Source organism: Podarcis vaucheri, assembly GCF_965113315.1.
Source record: "Podarcis vaucheri genome assembly, chromosome: 12".
NCBI lineage: Eukaryota > Metazoa > Chordata > Lepidosauria > Squamata > Lacertidae > Podarcis > Podarcis vaucheri.
In genome coordinates, this window is record NC_138750.1 from 61,610,624 (window position 1) to 61,630,291 (window position 19,668).

The 19,668-nt window shown below is 45.1% G+C and overlaps 1 pseudogene across 2 annotated transcripts; it reads left to right on the forward strand.

The window, feature by feature from the left end:
- Positions 1-1,598: 1,598 nt before the first annotated feature.
- Positions 1,599-7,852, forward strand: LOC309514928 (protein O-linked-mannose beta-1,4-N-acetylglucosaminyltransferase 2 pseudogene; annotated as a pseudogene). Of its 2 annotated transcripts, none has more exons than XR_014224582.1 (2): positions 1,599-1,861; positions 2,658-2,769. The product of XR_014224582.1 is annotated as a protein O-linked-mannose beta-1,4-N-acetylglucosaminyltransferase 2 pseudogene (transcript). The 2 variants fall into 2 exon arrangements; XR_014224583.1 differs by lacking the exon at positions 2,658-2,769 and adding an exon at positions 4,850-7,852 and having other exon boundaries at positions 1,614-1,861.
- The last annotated feature ends 11,816 nt before the right edge of the window (positions 7,853-19,668 follow it).

Genomic DNA, 19,668 nt, shown 5'->3' on the forward strand with positions numbered 1-19,668 from the left:
GATGAGTATGTTGTAGTTTTGTTGTTTAGTCGTGTCCGACTCTTCGTGACCCCCTGGACCAGAGCACGCCAGGCATTCCTGTCTTCCACTGCCTCCTGCAGTTTGGTCAGACTCATGCTGGTAGCTTCAAGAACACTGTCCAACCATCTCGTCCTCTGTCATCCCCTTCTCCTTGTGCCCTCCATCTTTCCCAACATCAGGGTCTTTTCCAGGGGGTCTTCTCTTCTCATGAGGTGGCCAAAGTATTGGAGCCTCAGCTTCAGGATCTGTCCTTCCAGTGAGCACTCAGGGCTGATTTCCTTCAGAATGGATAGGTTTGATCTTCTTGCAGTCCATGGGACTCTCAAGAGTCTCCTCCAGCACCAGAATTCAAAAGCATCCATTCTTCGGCAGTCAGCCTTCTTTATGGTCCAGCTCTCACTTCCATACATCACTACTGGGAAAACCATAGCTTGAACTATACGGACCTTTGTTGGCAAGGTGATGTCTCTGCCTTTTAAGATGCTGTCTAGGTTTGTCATTGCTTTTCTCCCAAGAAGCAGGCGTCTTTTAATTTCATGACTGCTGTCACCATCTGCAGTGATCATGGAGTCCTTTCAATCGATTGATTGTACTGTGAGGGGTTTTTAAAATTTTTATTTCGCATTGACATGCTCTTCCTTCGCCATTTCCCCCGTCTTTGGGCCCAAAAGCAGTATAGAAATAAACCACATCGTAATACATGCTGTAATTTGTCTGCTGAGTGGAGCTGAGAAAAAGGTTCTGGTCTAATACCCCCGTGATCTCTTCCTTGAAATCGGAAACTGAGTTGTTGTTTTTTTACATGGTTTGATTTTTTTAACAGAACAGTCCAGCTATCAAAAACATAACATGTATCTCAATTTTATATCTTCACTGACATCTTAATGTCCAGAGTAATTATGCATTATTATTATTATTTTAATTTTAATTGATATAACAAGAAAAAAAGAAAAAAACACAAATACCAAATTACACACAGGAATAACCATAGACACATAATTTTCTTAACAATCAATAAAACATATATTGGTCTTAACACTAAAAACCCAACCTCCCGTCTATTCCATATTTCGATTTCATATTACTTATTGCCAATACACACTTATCATAATTAAACTTATATATCTAATTTCTTATATCTACCTTGCAACTATTACTGAAGTTCCTCGAATGCTGCAACAGAATTTAAACTACTATATTTATTTTTCAAATATTCTTTGAAAACCTCCCATTTTGAAACAAATTCCTGTTTTGATTTAGTCTTTATTTTTTCTGATAGACCATCTAATTCGGCATATTCTGTCAGCTTTTGGATCCAATCTTGAATAGAGGGGATTTCATTAAAGAGTAATTATGCATAGTGTGGCCAAAAGTTCAAAACAAAAACAACCAAACAGAATTAAAAGAACACACCTGCAGCCACTCAGCCGAAATCGGAAACCGAGTTGTCCATCAACAAGATATTGCCTTCGCTTGTGTATTTTTCTTCCTCCCTCTCTGGATAACACCAGGCAAACATATGGAGGGTAAGGGGAACTACAACCCCCAGGATGCATCTGGGCTGCTGTCAGAATGGCTTGCTCAGGCATGCTAGCACTGAGCATGAGCAAGTTTGTGTCCTGCTGGGGAGCTGTGGCTGATGAAAAAGCAAGGACTGTAAACCGGGGAGCGCATGCAAGGACCCCCAGTTGCATGCACCTGCCTTTTCCTGCATGAGCAAAACCGAGACAGGCAGAGGGGACCCTTTTGCTTTGTTTCCTGCAAGCTTCTGCGCTGAAAAAGTTGCACAGAGAATGCGCTTCTGAGGCCAGGAGAAGAGGACTGCTGCAGTGCCCTAAAGGTAAAGGGACCCCTGACCATTAGGTCCAGTTGTGGCCGACTCTGGGGTTGCGACACTCATCTCGCTTTACTGGCCGAGGGAGCCGGCGTACAGCTTCTGGGTCACGTGGCCAGCAGGACTAAGCCGCGTCTGACGAACCAGAGCAGCGCACGGAAACGCCGTTTACCTTCCCTCCAGAGCGGCACCTATTTATCTACCTGCGCTGGTGTGCTTTCGAACTGCTAGGTGGGCAGGAGCAGGGACCGAGCAACGGGAGCTCACCCCGTCGCGGGGATTTGAACCGCCGACCTTCTGATCGGCAAGTCCTAGGCTCTGTGGTTTAACCCACAGCGCCGCCCGTGTCCCTATTATTCAGGTAAATGGACCCCTGACCATTAGGTCCAGTCGTAGCTGACTCTGGGGTTGCGGCGCTCATCTCGCTGTACTGGCCGAGGGAGCCGGCGTACAGCTTCCGGGTCATGTGGCCAGCATGACTAAGCCGCTTCTGGCGAACCAGAGCAGTGCACAGAAACGCCGTTTACCTTCCCGCCAGAGCGGTACCTATTTATCTACTTGCACTTTGACGTGCTTTCGAACTGCTAAGTTGCCCAGCCAAAACAGCAACATCTTCCATGGCAGGGGAAGGGAGAGGCTTGGCGCCTAGCTGGTAGAGGGGGTTACAGGTTTCGGGGGCGGCCAGTGGCAATGGGATCGCTTGCCTGATCAACGCCACTTATGCCAGAGTTCTGTAATCGAACGCTTATCTCTAGACTCTCATTCTGGACATGCAAATAAATCCTCCTCTGTTCTTATTAAGCTGTTGTTTTGATGGCATTACGAAGCAGCCGGGGATTGCAAGATCCTGATTTGAGTGCAAAATCCTGATTGATTAAATTTTTTGGAAAGAGAGATATCTACAGTGCTTGCTAGATGAGCTGTGCAGGGAATAGCACAGTTTACACGGTAAGTATTTCACAAAGGATAAATGCACAATTGATCACGGCAGGTGTGGGAATCGGATAAGTTTTAGAGGGCTGCTGAATTATAAAAGGCTTCTATTTCTCTCTGATAGATAGATGTTAACTTTTGTGCATGGAAATGTCCGGATCTGAGAACTGCTCCTGAAACAGGGAAGGAAAATTAGTATGCATATCTTAGCACCGGTAGGGTTTCTTCCTTCCTTCACTGAATCTGAAATTTGACTTGGCTCTTAACACCCTGTCCTTTTAATGGGGTAAAATGTGGTCTAAATCTGTGCATATTGCAGTATTTTCCAGGTAGTGAAGACAAGGAGCAAATATGGGATAAACGGTAACAAATATCTACTTAAGAGACATACAGCCTGTAACTAGCCACTAGGGACCACTGCTTTCCTATTTTTTAAACCATTGCTTCCTCTGAACACCCTAAGCCTGTGGACAGATACAGATGAGCATGTACCTATGTCTGTGCATAATATTTGTGTATGTATGCAAGATGTTGGGATTCTGATATGCTGTCATTTACAACACACCCCTCATAAGGTCACTGTGAAGTAATGAAATAAAAAACACACATCTGTATTTATTGTCCTGTTTGACTTCTGGCTGTTTGGGATGGCTATAGCAGCATACATTCTGTACGCAAATATTCCAGATTCAGTCCATGACATCTTTAGGTGTTAGAAAGACCCTTGTCTGAAACCAGATTGTATGTTTCCCCATCTGAAGTGTTGAGCGGAAGACAGACAGTCTGGCATCCCAGGATGCTGAATGCATGAAACACGTCTTATTACACTGTAGTCTCTATAAACAGATTAGACAGCACGTAATCAAACCAATATTAACAGAACAACTTGGAATTGCTGACTCCTTTTATGTTAAGGTTCTGCTTGAGATACTTGTAGAATAAACCCCAGAGTCAGTCATGACTGGACCTAATGGTCAGGGGTCCCTTTACCTTTACCTTTCCCCCAAAAAGGATTGAGTTTTATATGCACATCTTCCTCTTTGCATCGAAGCTGAGAAATATATCAACCTACTTTCTTTTTTAAATGGAACTTTACAGGAACATTATTGGTCAAATATGACCTCTCAGTGACCGAGGATCAAAGAACTTTCCTTATATTCCCAGAAAAATATCTTTAAACGAACCATAAGGGCAGTGGAAACCAAAAACGACCTAAACTCTATACATGCACCCCATTATAGTTTAATAATGCACATACACCTTATTTTAATGAATTGACTTTTGTACAACTTCGGAAAGCTTTTACAGAGTTACGATTAAATACAATAAACTCTGCTTATAGAGATGGGAGACACAGAGGCATACCAACAAACGAATGTGTTTGCATTAGGGGATGTCCTGAAGTAGAGGACCTTATGCATTATATCCTGCGCTGCCCCTTATATAATGAAGCAAGAGAACGATTTTTAGCACCTATAAGGACAAAGTCTCCTGGCCAGAACCCCTCTGACACTATTTTATATCTCCTCGCAGACACAGAGAAGTATGTGACCTGGCGTGTAGCACTCTTTGCAACTGCCGCTAGGAAAATTATATAGCCAAGATAGCCACCAAATGTAAAGGAGATGAATTTATTTGACCCTATCTACATCAAGCTATATTCTGTCTTTATCACCAAACCAAATATAATTGCACATTGCATTAACATTATTTTTTATTATATTAGTGGCCATGTGGTGATTTTAGCCTATAAATTTTATTGTTTAATGTCTTAAACAATAATTTTTATAACTCTGTTTAGAGTAGGTAATGTCTTGATAATATTTTATAAAATATTATTTTATTTTTATAGCTCTGTTTAGAGTAGGTAATGCCTTGATTATATACATGTTATAAGTTTTCTGTATTAATCCAGTGTATTTTCTTTTAATTGTTGAATGATTCTGCGTACATTGCTGCAGCCTTTGGCTATGTGCAATAAAACTGACTGACTGACTACAGGAACATTACAAAACTTGAATTTGATTTTTCTCCCGCTTTCTCTCCTCCCTCTTCTTTTAGATCTCGTTCCACAATGTTGAAGAGGTCTGATGATGCCTCCTTCTTCCTTTGCGCCCGCCACCTGCCCGCCTGATAAGACTTGGCTCCAGAATGAACATAGCGTCCGTGTTTAATGCCTTGCTAGTGTGCGTCCTTGCGGCTGTGCTGTGGAAATACGTCAAGCTGCAAGACCACGTCTCCGTCTTGGAAGAGGAGTTGCTCCTCACTCGCCAGACGCAGCAGCTCTCTCAGGTCCGCGTTGACTACCAGGCTGCTCTTCAAGACCTGCTGCAAGATGGCACCAGGATGGTGTGCGCCGGCAAGATCCACACGGATCGGATCTGCCGCTTTGAATCCCTCTGCTATTCCACGGAGGCTGAGGAATTCATCTTCTTCCACAGCAACTCCTCCATCATGCTCCCCAACTTGGGCTCCAGGAGATTCCAGCCTGCCCTACTTGATCTCTCCTCGGTGGAAGACCACAACACACAGTACTTCAACTTCGTGGAACTGCCAGCCGCATCCCTTAAATATATGCCAAAGCCAGTGTTTGTCCCTGACGTGGCCCTGATCCTGAACCGATTCAACCCGGACAACCTGATGCATGTTTTTCACGATGATCTCCTCCCGATCTTCTACACCATGCAGCAGTTCCCAGATTTGGACCAGGAGGCCAGGTTGTTTTTCATGGAAGGCTTTAGCGGAGGCCCACATTTTGAGCTGTACAAACTGCTGAGCAGCAAGCAGCCGCTGTTAAGAGAGCAGCTTAAGACTCTGGGCCGTCTTCTCTGCTTCACCAAGTCGTACGTGGGACTGTCCAAAATCACCACGTGGTACCAGTACGGGTTTGTCCAGCCGCAGGGGCCGAAAGCCAACATCCTGGTCTCCGGGAACGAGATCCGCCAGTTTGCCAAATTCATGACAGAGAAGTTCAATGTAAGCTTGGAAGGGACACCCAGCGAAGAATATATTGTGGTATTCAGCCGAACCATAAACAGGATAATCCTCAACGAGGCGGAACTCATTCTGACGTTCGCCCAGGAATTCCAGATGAAAACCATTACCGTTTCCATCGAAGACTACGCATTCTCGGATATCGTGCGCCTGATCAGCAACGCCTCCATGCTAGTCAGCATGCACGGAGCGCAGCTCGCAATGTCCCTCTTCCTTCCCAGGGGAGCCACTGTGGTGGAGCTTTTCCCGTACGCCATAAACCCTGAGCACTACACACCTTACAAAACGTTGTGTGCCCTTCCTGGCATGGACCTCCGGTACGTCGCCTGGCAGAACACCGAGAAGGAGAACACGGTCGCTTATCCAGACAGGCCCTGGGATCAAGGAGGAATCGCCCACTTAGACAAGGCGGAGCAGGACCGTATCTTGGCAAGCAGCGAGGTTCCCCGACACCTCTGTTGCCGGAACCCGGAGTGGCTTTTCCGCATCTACCAGGACACGGAAGTCAACATTGCTTCCCTGATCGAGGTGGTCAGGCAGACCGTGAAGACGAAACCTGGGCCTAAGAGGCAAGCGTGGACCAGCAGTCTCTACCCGGGCAAAGTCAGAGGTGCCAAGTGCCAAACCTCCGTCCAGGGCGCCAGCGAAGCCAAACTCTCTGTGTCCTGGCAGATCCCTTGGAACCTGAAGTACCTGAAGGTCAGGGAAGTGAATTACGAAGTGTGGATACAGGAGCAAGGGGAAAACACGTACGTGCCTTACACCTTGTCCCATCAGAACCACACCTTTACGGACAACATCAAGCCCTTCACAAACTACCTAGTGTGGATCCGCTGCATTTTCAACAAGAATCTCCTCGGGCCCTTTGCAGACGTGCTGTTGTGCAGTACATAATCACCACCCAGTTGCTTTTTGGGGGGGGGGGTTGATTCCAGCAAGGAGCTTTGAAATAAGGCAGAGTGGTCCCCGTATAGTCCTGTAGTTTTCCAAGCAGCTGACCAGGACTTGTAGACCACGCTAGTGCCTCTGTGTCCATTTTATTGCGTTCATTATCGTGCCCGTCTCTCTGGCATTATTTCCCGTCGGTGTTTGAGTTCTCTTGGTCCTTGCAAAACACCTACACAAACTAAACCGGAATGGAAGGTAGATGTCGTACCTTGACACAATAACCGGAACATCTCTCTCTTTTGTGTAGTGAATATTTTAAGCCCAGATTTCTGATGGAATTTAAGTGTCTCTCTGAATGGGCAATCTCTTTTGTATTCCCCACTGTTCAGCTTTATGTTTTATGCTCCCCTCCCCAAATATCTGTCTCCAAGAGCAACATATTTGGTACCAGAGTCCGTCATTAAATTGTTGAAAACCTGTCTATAAATGTACAAAAGTATAGTTTTCCTTTCGTTCTCGCCTTCCTCCTTTGTGAGATTGGTCGGGACCCTGCAGCAGCAGTCTATACCTCGTTGTCAGGGAACTGCCATCAGCTCAGAGGCGAGAGATGGAAGGGCAGTTGTGTTATAGGGAGCCGCGGAAAATCTTGCGTGGGGCTACCTTTGAAGGTGACCCGGAAATTAATCCAGAATGCGGCAGCTAGACTGGTGACTGGGAGCGGCCGCCGAGACCACATAACACCGGTTCTGAGAGACCTGCATTGGCTCCCAGTATGTTTCCGAGCACAGTTCAAAGTGTTGGTGCTGACCTTGAAAGCCCTAAACGGCCTTAGTCCTGTATCCCTGAAGGAGCGTCTCCACCCCCATTGTTCTGCCCAGACACTGAGGTCCAGCTATGAGGGACTTCTGGCGGTTCTCTCATTGTGAGAAGTGAAGTTACAGGGAACCAGGCAGAGGGCCTTCTCGGTAGTGGCGCCCGCCCTGTGGAACGCCCTCCCTTCAGATGTCAAGGAAATAAGCAGCTATCCTATCTTTAAAAAACATCTGAAGGCAGCCCTGTTTAGGGAAGTTTTTAATATTTAATGCTGTATTGTTTTTAACACTTGATTGGGAGCTGCCCAGAGTGGCTGGGGAAACTCAGCCAGATGGGTGGGGTATAAATAATAAATTATTATTATTATTATAGGGAGCCTCTGAAAATCTTGCAAAGCAGTTCCTCTTCCGGGGAGGAGGAAAGCCCCACCTCCAGTGGAGAAGAGAGCCAGAGGATGCTAGGGAGAGCCTTAACACCGAGCCTGAGCAAACCGGAGAGGCAGTAAGCACGCCCTTGCCAGTGCCCATTCAGCACAGTAGTCTTCGGTGCAGGGAGGGACGGAAAAGGCTGGGGGTGACGCAGTTTTTATGCTGGGGGAGGTACAAAAACCACCACTCCCGGATTCTGCTAGCGATTGAGCTTGCTGGAGACACACTTGCTGATCCCAGTGGGTCAGGAGGAGCGCCCGAGGTTGTGCTCCGGCGGTCAACTCAGACACAAAGGGGATTCCACCGGAGAGGTTTCAGGTCACCAGTGCGTGGGTTGGTTTCGCACAGTGTGATTCTGGGAGTGTGGAAGGGATTCAACAATTGCCTGGGATAGATGCCAGTGGGAGGCAAAAGGCAATGGGAGGTGAGTTGAACTCAAAGAGGTCTGTAAATAGGGGTTCACAGTTTCCCTCAAGGTTCGAGACGAGAGGGGGTGTTATTGGTTTCAGAACTCACAGGGTTAAGGAGTTCTGGTGACGTCTCTTTCCTGAGGCGTGGTTAGAAGCTCTTACGGGAGGGATTTGTCTCCGAGAGTTTCTGTCTGGTTTCGCTTTTGCGGAGAGAGGATGAAAGATGAGTGAGCTCTCACCGGGTCGAAGTAACGTTGTTAAGCTTCGTGATTAAAGGCAAGAAGATAAGAAACGCCTTTGGGTCTGATTTATTACCCACATGCTGCATTGTTTCACCGCTGTGTTTACTCTGCTAACGGCAAGAGGCAGGGCCGGAAGGACTTTTGCATGAGCACGGAACAGGCAGCAGAGCTGTGCAAAAGGGAAGTGTGCCGGACTCCAAGTTTGTTTTTCTTGGCACTCGTGGCAACTTTGCCTCTTCGTTGCCATACTTACGACACTCTTCACTGTAAATAGTTTGCACCAAGAATAAAGCCTGGAGAAGACAGGCCGGAGTTTTGCCTAGTTCCTCTTGAGCAACCACAACAGCATCTGACACTCGTAATAAAGGATTAGGCGTCTCAGCCGCTTTGCTCCATTGTTTGCTTTGGTCAGGGCCATCTTAAACATATCTGGTGCCAGGGTGCAAAGCTCCCTCTGCCCCCCACCCCATTTCCCAGAGTTGTTGAGGACAGCGCTGCCAGCAGGACTGGAGGAGGCGGGCAGCAGCTGGAGAGCAGCTCCTCCGGTGGGGAAGAGATGGAGGCTGGACGTGGCACCCCAGCTGGCCAATTTGTGCCACGGTGGCCATGGCAGACGGAGGCTCCAGGTGTGGCACTGCTTTGGCACGGCATGGCGGAGGCGGGCAAGGGCGGCGAGCTGATGCCAGGAGGCGCCACGTCCAGCCTCTGCCTCTTCCCTGCCGCCCTCCAAAACTTGGCACCCTGGCGCCCTGCGCCACTAGCCTCTATGGGTAAGACGTCCCTGGCTTTGGTTGTTCTGTTTTTCTCTGACCGTTGGGAGACCCAGATATTTCCCAGATGGGCTCCTTTGCCTCCCTTAAGGGAGAGGAGCCTTTTGATTTGTCCTTTCCGGTACAGACAGTTAAAATCGTTCGTAGGATTGGAATATCACTTGTAGTTGAATGGTGAATTTTGGACACAAGAGGTAAAAGATTTGGATTGTCATAGAAGACACAGAACAACAGGACCCACAAAGGGGAGGAGGGGAAGTCTGGGAGGTTCCTTGGAATCTTGCTTTTATGTTGTATGTTAGATATGTGACTGTAGCATTTGTATCTGAAAAACCAAATAAATACATTTTTAAAAAGGAAGAAAAGCTCGCCCTATAGCCAATATCTCCCCCCCCACACAAATATTTTATTAGTTTTTACAATATCAACGACAAACAAAAACACAAGACAAACAAAACATAACATAAATCATAACCTTATTGAAAATAACAGTTATTTACTTTGTAAAACGACTTCCTCGTTTCCCCTTAGTTGAATTTCATTGCATATCCTTATAACGGTTTTCCAAATCCCAATTTTGGTACCCTTTAAATTAAACATTAACATCTTTAAATCTTCTCCTTCTTGTATTAAACATATTATTTTATCAGTTAACATAAATACAATCCTAAGCCCATTAAGTATCTGGAAGCTATTTCCAGTTAGTTTTGCTTAACGAGTTTAGCTAAATCATCATTAAATTTCTTCCATTCTTCGTGGTGTTCCTCCTCCTTCTGGTCGCAGACTCTTCCGGTCAGGTCGGCAAGCTCTGAAAAATCCATCATCTTCATCTGCCATTCTTCTACTGTTGGTAATTCTTGAGTTTTCCACTTTTTAGCTAACAAAATACGAGCCGTAGTTGTGGCAGACAAAAATAGTTTAACATCTTTCTTGGGCAATTCCAAACCTGTTATAGCCAATATCAGAGGCTAAAAAGAAATTGCAGTTTAGAAACTGATTATCAAGAAGTGTCCAAAAACCTGACCATACTTTTGAAAAGAGAGGGGTTACGTTAGATTTACTATTGCAGCAGCCCCACTGCGAGTCTCTTTAGTGAGACGGGAAGAGTTGTTTAAACTCCAAAGAAAAGTCCTTTCACAGGAATCATGGGCAATTTCTCCGAAATATTCCAAATTTAGTTACGCGATAAAAAAAACTTGGTGTCATGGCCTGGGATTCGGACTCGGAGGCTGAACCTGAGGAATCCCAGCCTGCACAGAGTTCCCCGCCTCCAGAACCAGCTGAGCCGGGGCTGGGGCTTGAGCCTGAAGGGTCCTCACCTGTGCTGGATCCTCAGGTGCAGGCATCAGCTGAGTCTGCTCTGGCTCCTGCGGTGATGTTGGACCCATTGCCTGCAGGTGCTCAACTCTCAGCCCCGCCAGGGGAAGCTGAGGTTGCCTCTGGGTCCGGTAACCCTCCAGCCTCTCCTGAGCTGCAGAGGCTCAGGGCAGAGAGGTGGAGGGAACTAAGTTCCCGCAGGAGGAGTGCTCGCCTCCAGGCCAGGAGAGACAAGTCACCTGTGGACCGGGACCGCCCTATGCCTCAGAGGAGATAAAGGCCAGCCAGCCCAGTCCCAGGTTGCGGGAGCAACATCGTTGGTAACCTGTTCTTGCCGGCACCCTGACCTGCTCTCCTGAGTTCCTGACCACGCCTGACTCCTCGCTTTGGACCTCGCTTCGTTCCTGACAGACAGCCTCCTTACCCTCGACCTAGGACCGGACTTAGACCATGCCGCACTGTAACCCCCCCCCCCCCGGACCAGCACAGCAATGCTCCCTTGAAACCTCAGCAACCAATGTTTGGCTTGCGTACCATCCTCCTGCCATCGCTATACCACCAGCTCTCAATGGTCTCTACCATGGTGGGGCTACTCAACAGTCATAACTTTATGACCCTGCTCCATAGCAATTGTTGTCCTACTTTTCCATTCACCCTATAGATGGGTTTTTGAAGAATTTATGTATCCTTCTGCTGTGCTGAAGAAGAATTCCATGAAACAGTGGGTATATCCAGAATCACTGTTCACAATGTCTGTTTGCGAACTACTTCGGCAGCGTTGGACTCCATAAACAAAGCTCTACAGCCTTTTTTCACCAGATAAAAATCGGATACATTGCTTCTTTCAGAGACTTGCATAGTCTTCAAAGACTTTCAAGAGAGTTATGTTTATTTGCTTTTATGTTTTCAAGAGAATCTATTAAGAGTGCATATTTTGTGACTTTCAGAGATTCGTAAGTTTTCTGCTCATGTAATTTCATATATTTCATATTATATAAAGAGTGTATATTTATATCGTTATCGCTGTATTTGGTCATCGTATTGCCTTGGATATTACTGACTATTTTTTATTCTTTTAAAACCTTATCTTAGTTGCCCTCCGGATGCCAATTTCTAACAAACGGAAAACATTTTAAAGACTCTGAGCTTTTTATAACTCCTGTCGGCTCTGCGAGCTTCAGCTTGTCCCAGCTTGTCTTCAGCTCGTCCCAGCCTGCTCCCTCCCTCCTTATCAGCTGCCCGGTCAAGGCCGCCAGAGAGGAGAGAATGCTGTTGCCTGAACTGAGAGCAGAGAGAGAAGAGGTCTAAAGACAGAACTGTGAACTGCTTACCCGACCAACGGTGCTTGGAGAAGGAGGGTAAGGAGAGATACGACTGTGAGCCCTGCTTTGAGACTGGCCCGTAGACACCCAGCTCTGTTGAACACAGAGAAAGATAAAGCTTGGAGATTCGGGGGTGAACTGAACTGACTGACCCCCGCCCAACTGGGGAGCTGTGTGAACTAGCTGGGGACAACATTCCTCCTTCGCAGCTGAAGAGGAAGTGTAGTAGCTGGTTGCAGCTTTTGTGAATCAGCACTGGTCGCATGTTTGAGGTGAAAACTACAGGCTTAAGAAACGTGGGGATGGCCGGAGAAGAGAGGGCGAGCCCCCTCCGCTCCGGCCCTAAATAGGGCAAGCCACGCCCCCTCCAGCCAGCCGATTGGCTGGCCGGGAGGCGTGGCCAGACGGGATTCCCCTGTTCTCGCGGGGGCTGAGACCAGCCCCCGCTCACGTGGGGAAGGGCGTGATGCCCGCAACCCCACCTCCTGGGGCAGGCCCGGAAGTGGCTTTGTCAAGATCTAAAAGCAGAGAACTCAAATTAGAGAAATATATTGAGGCTGCTGCAGAGAGCAGGTGGGAATATAGATTGATACCTCCACTTGCCCCCCAATTTAAGGCAGCTACACCCGGGGCAAACTGCCCTCTCTCTATATCAAGACAACTTCTACCTTATATGTTCTACCAAGAACATATAAGGAGTTGGGTATATTGCCTGACTCGGCAATCAGCCCCCCGGGCCCTGGTAAAAGACGAAGCAAAATCACAAATTATTTTCCCAAGATGGAGGAGGGCAAGAGTCCACAAAAAGAGTTAATTCTTGATGAAGTAATACCCCCTCTCTTACGGTTCTTGATTGGACGTCTTATTTTAAAGAGATATATCAAGATACTGGAAATGTTAACTCCCAATGCAGCCTAGCGCAAGATCTAGCTTTAGCCGAGGAACTTCAGGAGGGAAATACCTCTGTTACTAAGGAACAGCTGCCCACGGAAGAAATTACATCAACCCATCAAAACCAGATACCTACTCCAAAATACTCTCAAACAGAATTGAGCGACGGCCGCCCTTTGGATTATTTCCTAGCAATAAGTACTGATCTAGCCAACATAAAAAATTACCTAACAATAACAAATGGGCTATTGCTGACGTTAGTAGAAAATTTCACACCTCAATCAAAGGAGATAAAATTAAATGTTATGTCACAAGAACATAAAACAGCTGAGCTAGTGGGGATGAACAAACCAGTAATAAAGGAGAATCTGCAAAGACATAACTCAAGGGTAAAAGTGAAGAAAAGTAAAAATATCAAAACAACAAGGAAAGCCAAGTACACCTGCAGTAATCGAAACATCCATTGGCAGAAATTGTTCAAACTCCTTCCCTCGGCCCCAAATAAATCGACCACTCGGAGCAGCAAAAAGAAGGGTAAAAAGAGAGAAACAAAGATAGTTACACAGCAACCGGCTAAGGAGGACTCGCCAAGGCTGACTCCAGTAGCAAGTGAGAAGGCAGAAGTAACAACTCAGTCCTTGGATAACCAACTTTTTAATAAACCTGATGCTGCGGAAGCCGAGGCCTCTTCCTACGAAGGCAATAAAACACTTAGCAAATCGAACAGCGGGGAAGAGGAAGCGTTTAGTAGAGATGACACCCCCCTTCAGACCTGGCAAGCCTCCAGTCAGGAAAGAGATTGGAATTTGATCCTAAATCCCCAAAAACTGGTACTCACAAACTTCCCGAAGCCTAAGGGCTTCCTTACAGGGAAACAGCGAATAGTGAACTTTGTATCTAGTCTAAATGACATACTGCCAGGAATGGTTAATTCTAATGATATCACCTCGGTGGAATATCTACATTATGATGGTCACTCAGTGAGAGTACTGACCACTTTTAGGGATCAGAACCTGGTCAAGCTTATTTTTAGGTCAAGACCTGCCTTTTTAAAAGCACGGACAACAATACTTAGGCTCTTTGAAAATAAGGCTCCTTTGAGCCCCCTTTTGAAAACTAAGCAGGCAAATCTCAGAAAGGGGAAACAACTCTCAAAACTCTGGCCTGACAAACAGAACCCGCATTGCCTTGCAAACAAAGGTGAGGACTTCTTTACTATGGAAGAAAATATCCTAATTGACCAATTCTGGATGTTTCCACCATTAATACAAACTGACATCTTGGGAAGACTAGACAAGCTAAGAGATAAGCTGGCAGAGAGAGCTTCAGGCAACGAGGTTATTAAGGGGGACCAAAAAAAGACCACAACACGTAACCTTCAGATCAAAGCGGAGATTAACTTTCCACCAAGAGAGAAAGTGCCACCCTTCAAGGAGAGCACTCCATCACACCCCCCACGAAGGAGAAATATCCTTAAGGTGACCCCACCAGACGTATGGGACAAGATGAGATACCTAGATGAAACAGAATTGGGCCAAAATCAGGCCGCAACAGAATATCCACAGAAGGAATTTATGCATAATAAAGACCCGGTGTTCACAAACGTGAGCACTTTGCATCCACCTATTGAAACCATAGAACGGCTGGAAAACCCGCCATACAAAGATGATAGGCGACCGATACATAAAGCGACAAACCCTAAAAGTACGTTAGCTAATAATTGACAAAGACTCGATTGTGATAAAGCCAATCTTAAATTTTTATCATGGAACATTGCTGGTTGGCTCAATAAGGCGACTGACCAATCATTTGTCAACTTTATTCAAGAGCATGATATAGTCTTCCTGCAAGAGACATGGCTAACAGGGGATTTAGATGTAAATGGTTTTGCCTCATTTTTGCTCGCAGGTTCACCAAGCAACAAAGGGGGGCGAGTTAAGGGTGGGCTAGGCATTCTGGTGTCCACAAGGCTGAGAGCGTCTTTCATCGAGCTGGAGCCTCTGAGCAGTGTGGCCATGGCATTATTAATGAAATGCAGATATTGCACACTTCTTTTGATTAATATATATGCCCCTCCCCAAAGAGGCAAGCAGCCTATTAAAAATCTCTGGCATAGGATAGAATCATATGTTGATGAGCTAATGAATCAAACTCCTGCAGCGGCAGTGCTGCTGGCTGGGGATTTAAATGCCAGAATTGACCAATCAGACGAAGCGTTATATGCTCATTTTCATGACGTACCTCCCATTTCTGAAGAAGCCCATTCTATTCCCCCAAGGCTCTCAAAAGACAAGGGCTGTAACTACGCAGGCCTATGCCTTCTACGTTTTTCCAACAATCTGGATCTGACTGTATTAAATGGTCGTGTCGACAGAGAACCCAGTGGGGAATTTACATTTATATCCAACATGGGAGCCTCCACTATCGATTACGTCCTGGTGTCATCTAACCTTTTGAGCAGAGCACGGGAATGTAAAGTGGTGGAGAGGGTTGACAGCGACCATCTACCGCTCTGTTTAATACTGGATGTAAGAAAAGATTTATTATGCTCTGATAAACTTGTAGCCCCATGTTTCGAAAACATGGAGCTAAGATACGCATTAAATGGTCCAGCAAATTGAGTGATGAAATATCGGAAAGACTTCACTCAGATACTTTTCTTGCTAGAAAGGAGAACCTCGTTAATTCCCCAACTCCTGAGGCTAGATTAGACATGTTCCGGGAACTGATTTCGTCTCTACAACCTTATCTGACCAACAAAAAAACGCCATGGTAATCTCTACACTCTCATAAATCCAAACCTTGGTTTGACCAAGAATGCATGGCTATGGGACTTCCGGAGGCGGCGCGAAACGGGTAATGGCGGTCCTCTTTGCGCTGCAGAGAGGGGCTCCGCAGAAAAGGGTTGTTTGCTACGGCGAAGCGACGACCCATTAAGTTAAACCACGAGCAGAGCGAGCTCGTGGCCGTGGGATCCGGCGGGCACCGAGAGCGACCCCCAAAACGAAGAAGGGACCCCGTAAGGGGCTCCGGAAGCGCGGAGGGGAAGCGGTGCTGTGGATTCATCGCTCTTTCTGCGGGAGTGAAGCCGCGCGGCCGTTACCGATGAGCGCCGACCTTTCTTCCTTTACATTGGATTACAAATCAACTACTCGTGAGTAGGATTTATATGAGATTGGATTACAAATTGTGAATTCGGCTGAAAGCGGGAGACGAGAAAAAGGAAGTCCGTCTCCCGGAGGTGCTTAATGATTAAAGGCAAAGAAATTGACAAGCTGGAAGCAATAGAAAAAGGTTTTAAAAAGAGAGATACCATACGTCTGGAGAAGCTTGGAAATTGAAGGGAAAGGCAAGTTATTTTTAATTTTCTGTGACTGTGTCTATTTTAATTGGGGTTTCTCCTCTGCTAAAATTTTCAAAACTTTAAAGACTTGAGAACCCCTAGCCCTGGACTTGCAGCGGGTAAAAGTTATGTTGCGGATATATTTACAAAGTTGAAACAGATGTCTACCGGTGGATACAATTAAGCAACAGTATTTTGCACCTTTTAAGAAACTATTGTGGCAAAATTGAGAGGGCTCTGCAAGAAGGAAAAGTTCTTCTCTAAAGATATTTATTAACTTGTCTAATTGTAGGAACTTTAATGGCGACTGAAACTTTGTTTCTTCTTTCATGAACTGAGCTATACTCCCTCTAGTGGAGTTTGGGATTTACAATTTCCTGAGAACTGACTTTGTTTTGTCTCTCTGTGGCTTGGTGACTCATTCTGAGGCCTGTCTTTCCCATGGAACTTTTGACAGCTTGACCTTGAATCCAAAGACAGGTGTGGAATGAGGGTGGAATGAGTGGCAAACCAAAAACAAGAGCTGCGTCGAAAGCAGGGAAAGGCAAATTGGTACAAACAACTTTGGTTTCCCAGGGCCGTAGATCTTCAGTCCCTGCGGTACTACAGGCTGTATCATTACCAACAACCCCAGCTGAAGAATTAGAACAATTAACAAGTGAAGAAGATATGGCAGCTGGGGGATCCAACATTCTTCTAGAGGAAATGCTACAACAATTTGCAATTTTGAACAAAAAAGTGGATGATCAGACTGCAAAAATTGACTTAGCTACATCTTCAATTAACAAACTTTCTGAACAGGTGGCTAAGCATTCACAAGATATTGGAAACCTAAAGGACGTAGTATCTGAAAATCGAAAACTGGCCGAGGCTGCGAATGAGAAAGTAGAAGCAGTAACTAAAGAAGTAGAGGAACTGAAAGGAGAGGTAAGGCCACTCCATAAACATATTACTGACCAGCAGGCCTATCTGTCTTTGGTGGAACTGCGAAACAAGGAAAATAATTTGAGATTACGCTTTATTCCAGAGATTGAGAAAGAGGATTTGACTGGCTTTTTGACAGCAGAATTTTCTAAATTCTGGGGCATAAACGAAGATACAGATTTTAAAATAACAACTGCATTTAGATTGGGAAGGGCGGCTGGGAAGGACAGACCTAGGGACTGTTTGATTATCTTAAGGACCAAGCAGGAGAGAGACAAGCTACTGGACCTACACTTTAATAAAGCACTTGAGATCCAGGACAGAAGAGCACAAATTTACAAGGACATACCTAAACAATTACTGGATCTAAGATCTAACTACACCGACCTAACTGGACTTTTGAGAGGCAACGGAATACCTTACAGGTGGGAGTTTCCACAGGGTCTTTCGTTTAAATATAAAGGAAAGAAGATAAAGATCAAAACGAAAGAGGATAGCCAGAAGTTCCTACACGACCACGGAGAAGACTTGCAGAAAGGAGTGGCAGCCATTTGGCCACCACCAGTGCTAGGAAAAGAACCACCACCTTCGGATTTGGACAAAAAAGAAGACACCCAATAAGAGTAACAACAGATTGATACAGGATGTCTCTGCAGCTTTACAGTTGGAACATTAATGGCGCGAATTCCCCAGAAAAACGCAAAAGGATTTTTCATATATTAAAGAAAGAGAACTTGGACATAATTTGCTTGCAAGAAACCCATGTGACCAGGTTACATAGGAAGGTGTTAATAAACAAAAGATTAGGCCAAGAATTTATCTCATCAGACCGAGTTAAGAAGAGAGGTGTGGTGATCTATGCTAAAGAGAATTTATCACCAAAATTTTTGTTTAAAGATGAACAAGGAAGAATCCTGGCTATTGAAATTTCGACCCAAGGAGAAAAAGTTTTGATACTAGGAATCTATGCACCAAATGAGGGGAAATCAGAATTTTATAAGAAGCTGCATGAGACACTACTGGACTATCTGGACTACTCCAACATCATTATGATGGGAGATATGAATGGGGTTGTCTCCACTTTGATGGATAAGTCACAGAATCAGAATCTGACTAAAGATGGAAGACTACCAAAAACTTTTTTTGAATTAACTGACAATATGGACTTAATTGATTTATGGAGGACGAGAAACCCCCTAGGTAAAGAAGGAACTTTCTTTTCTGAGGCCCACCTGTCATGGACAAGAATCGACCAAATCTGGGCAACTAGAGGGCTGGCACCTAAGACTACAAAAATAGAAATCTGCCCAAAGACTTGCTCCGACCACAACGCTTTGAAAATGGAAATGAGATTTACTACTGCCGATTCCTTCAGATGGAAAATGAATGACAACTTGTTAAGAGATCAAGAGATCGTAAAGAAGGCCCAAAAAACTTTAAAGGATTATTTCGAAATCAACTTGAATACCTCAGTGGAAAAAAGAATTATCTGGGACGCAAGCAAAGCTGTTATGAGAGGGTTCCTGAAACAACAGAATACAATCAAGAAAAAACTCTGGAATAGTAAAAAAGACAAGATTTTGGAGAAGATAAGTGATGGGGAGAAAAAATTAAGAGTGAATCCAAAATCAAAAGAGACTTTAAGAGAAATAAAATTCCACCAGTCACAATACGCGAAATTGATTAACCAAGAAGTGGAATGGAAAATCAAACAAATGAAACAAAGATCCTTTGAATCTGCAAACAAATGTGGGAAACTACTTGCTTGGCAGTTGAAAAAGAGACAAAAATTAAATTATGTCACCAACCTAGAAGTTGAAGGGAAAAACTTTCAGAAACCAGGAGAAATTAGAAAGTGTTTCCAGAAATATTTTAAAAAATTGTACACACAAGAACCTGAGGAAGCAATTGAGATAGAACAATTCTTGAAAGATAATGGCCTTCCAAAATTATCTCAAGAGAAGAGATCAATCTTGAATTGTAAAATAACACTACAGGAAATCGAGGATGCCATTCAGAATATGCAACTAGGCAAATCTCCGGGCCCCGATGGACTTACCTCCAAATATTACAGGACTTTAAAAGACTATCTGATACAACCATTAATGGAGGTTTGCAACTATATTATGGGGGGAGGGAGGACACCGGATACGTGGAAAGAAGCATTCATCACATTGATACCTAAAGTGGAAACTGAAAAGACTCAACTTAAGAACTATCGCCCCATCTCACTCCTAAATGTGGATTACAAAATATTTGCGGACGTTTTGGCTAACAGATTTAAAAAAGTATTAAATGAAGTAATTCATAAGGACCAAGCAGGCTTTCTCCCAGGTAGACATTTGTATGATAATACCAGGAACATTATCGATATTTTGGAACTTTTACAAACAAATATTAACACCAAAGCGGTGTTAATCTTTATCGACGCGGAGAAGGCCTTTGATAATATTTCTTGGAAATTTATGAAGAAAAACTTGGAAGGGATGGGAGTGGGAAGGGGGTTTGAGAACGGAATAGAGGCAATCTATTCTGAAC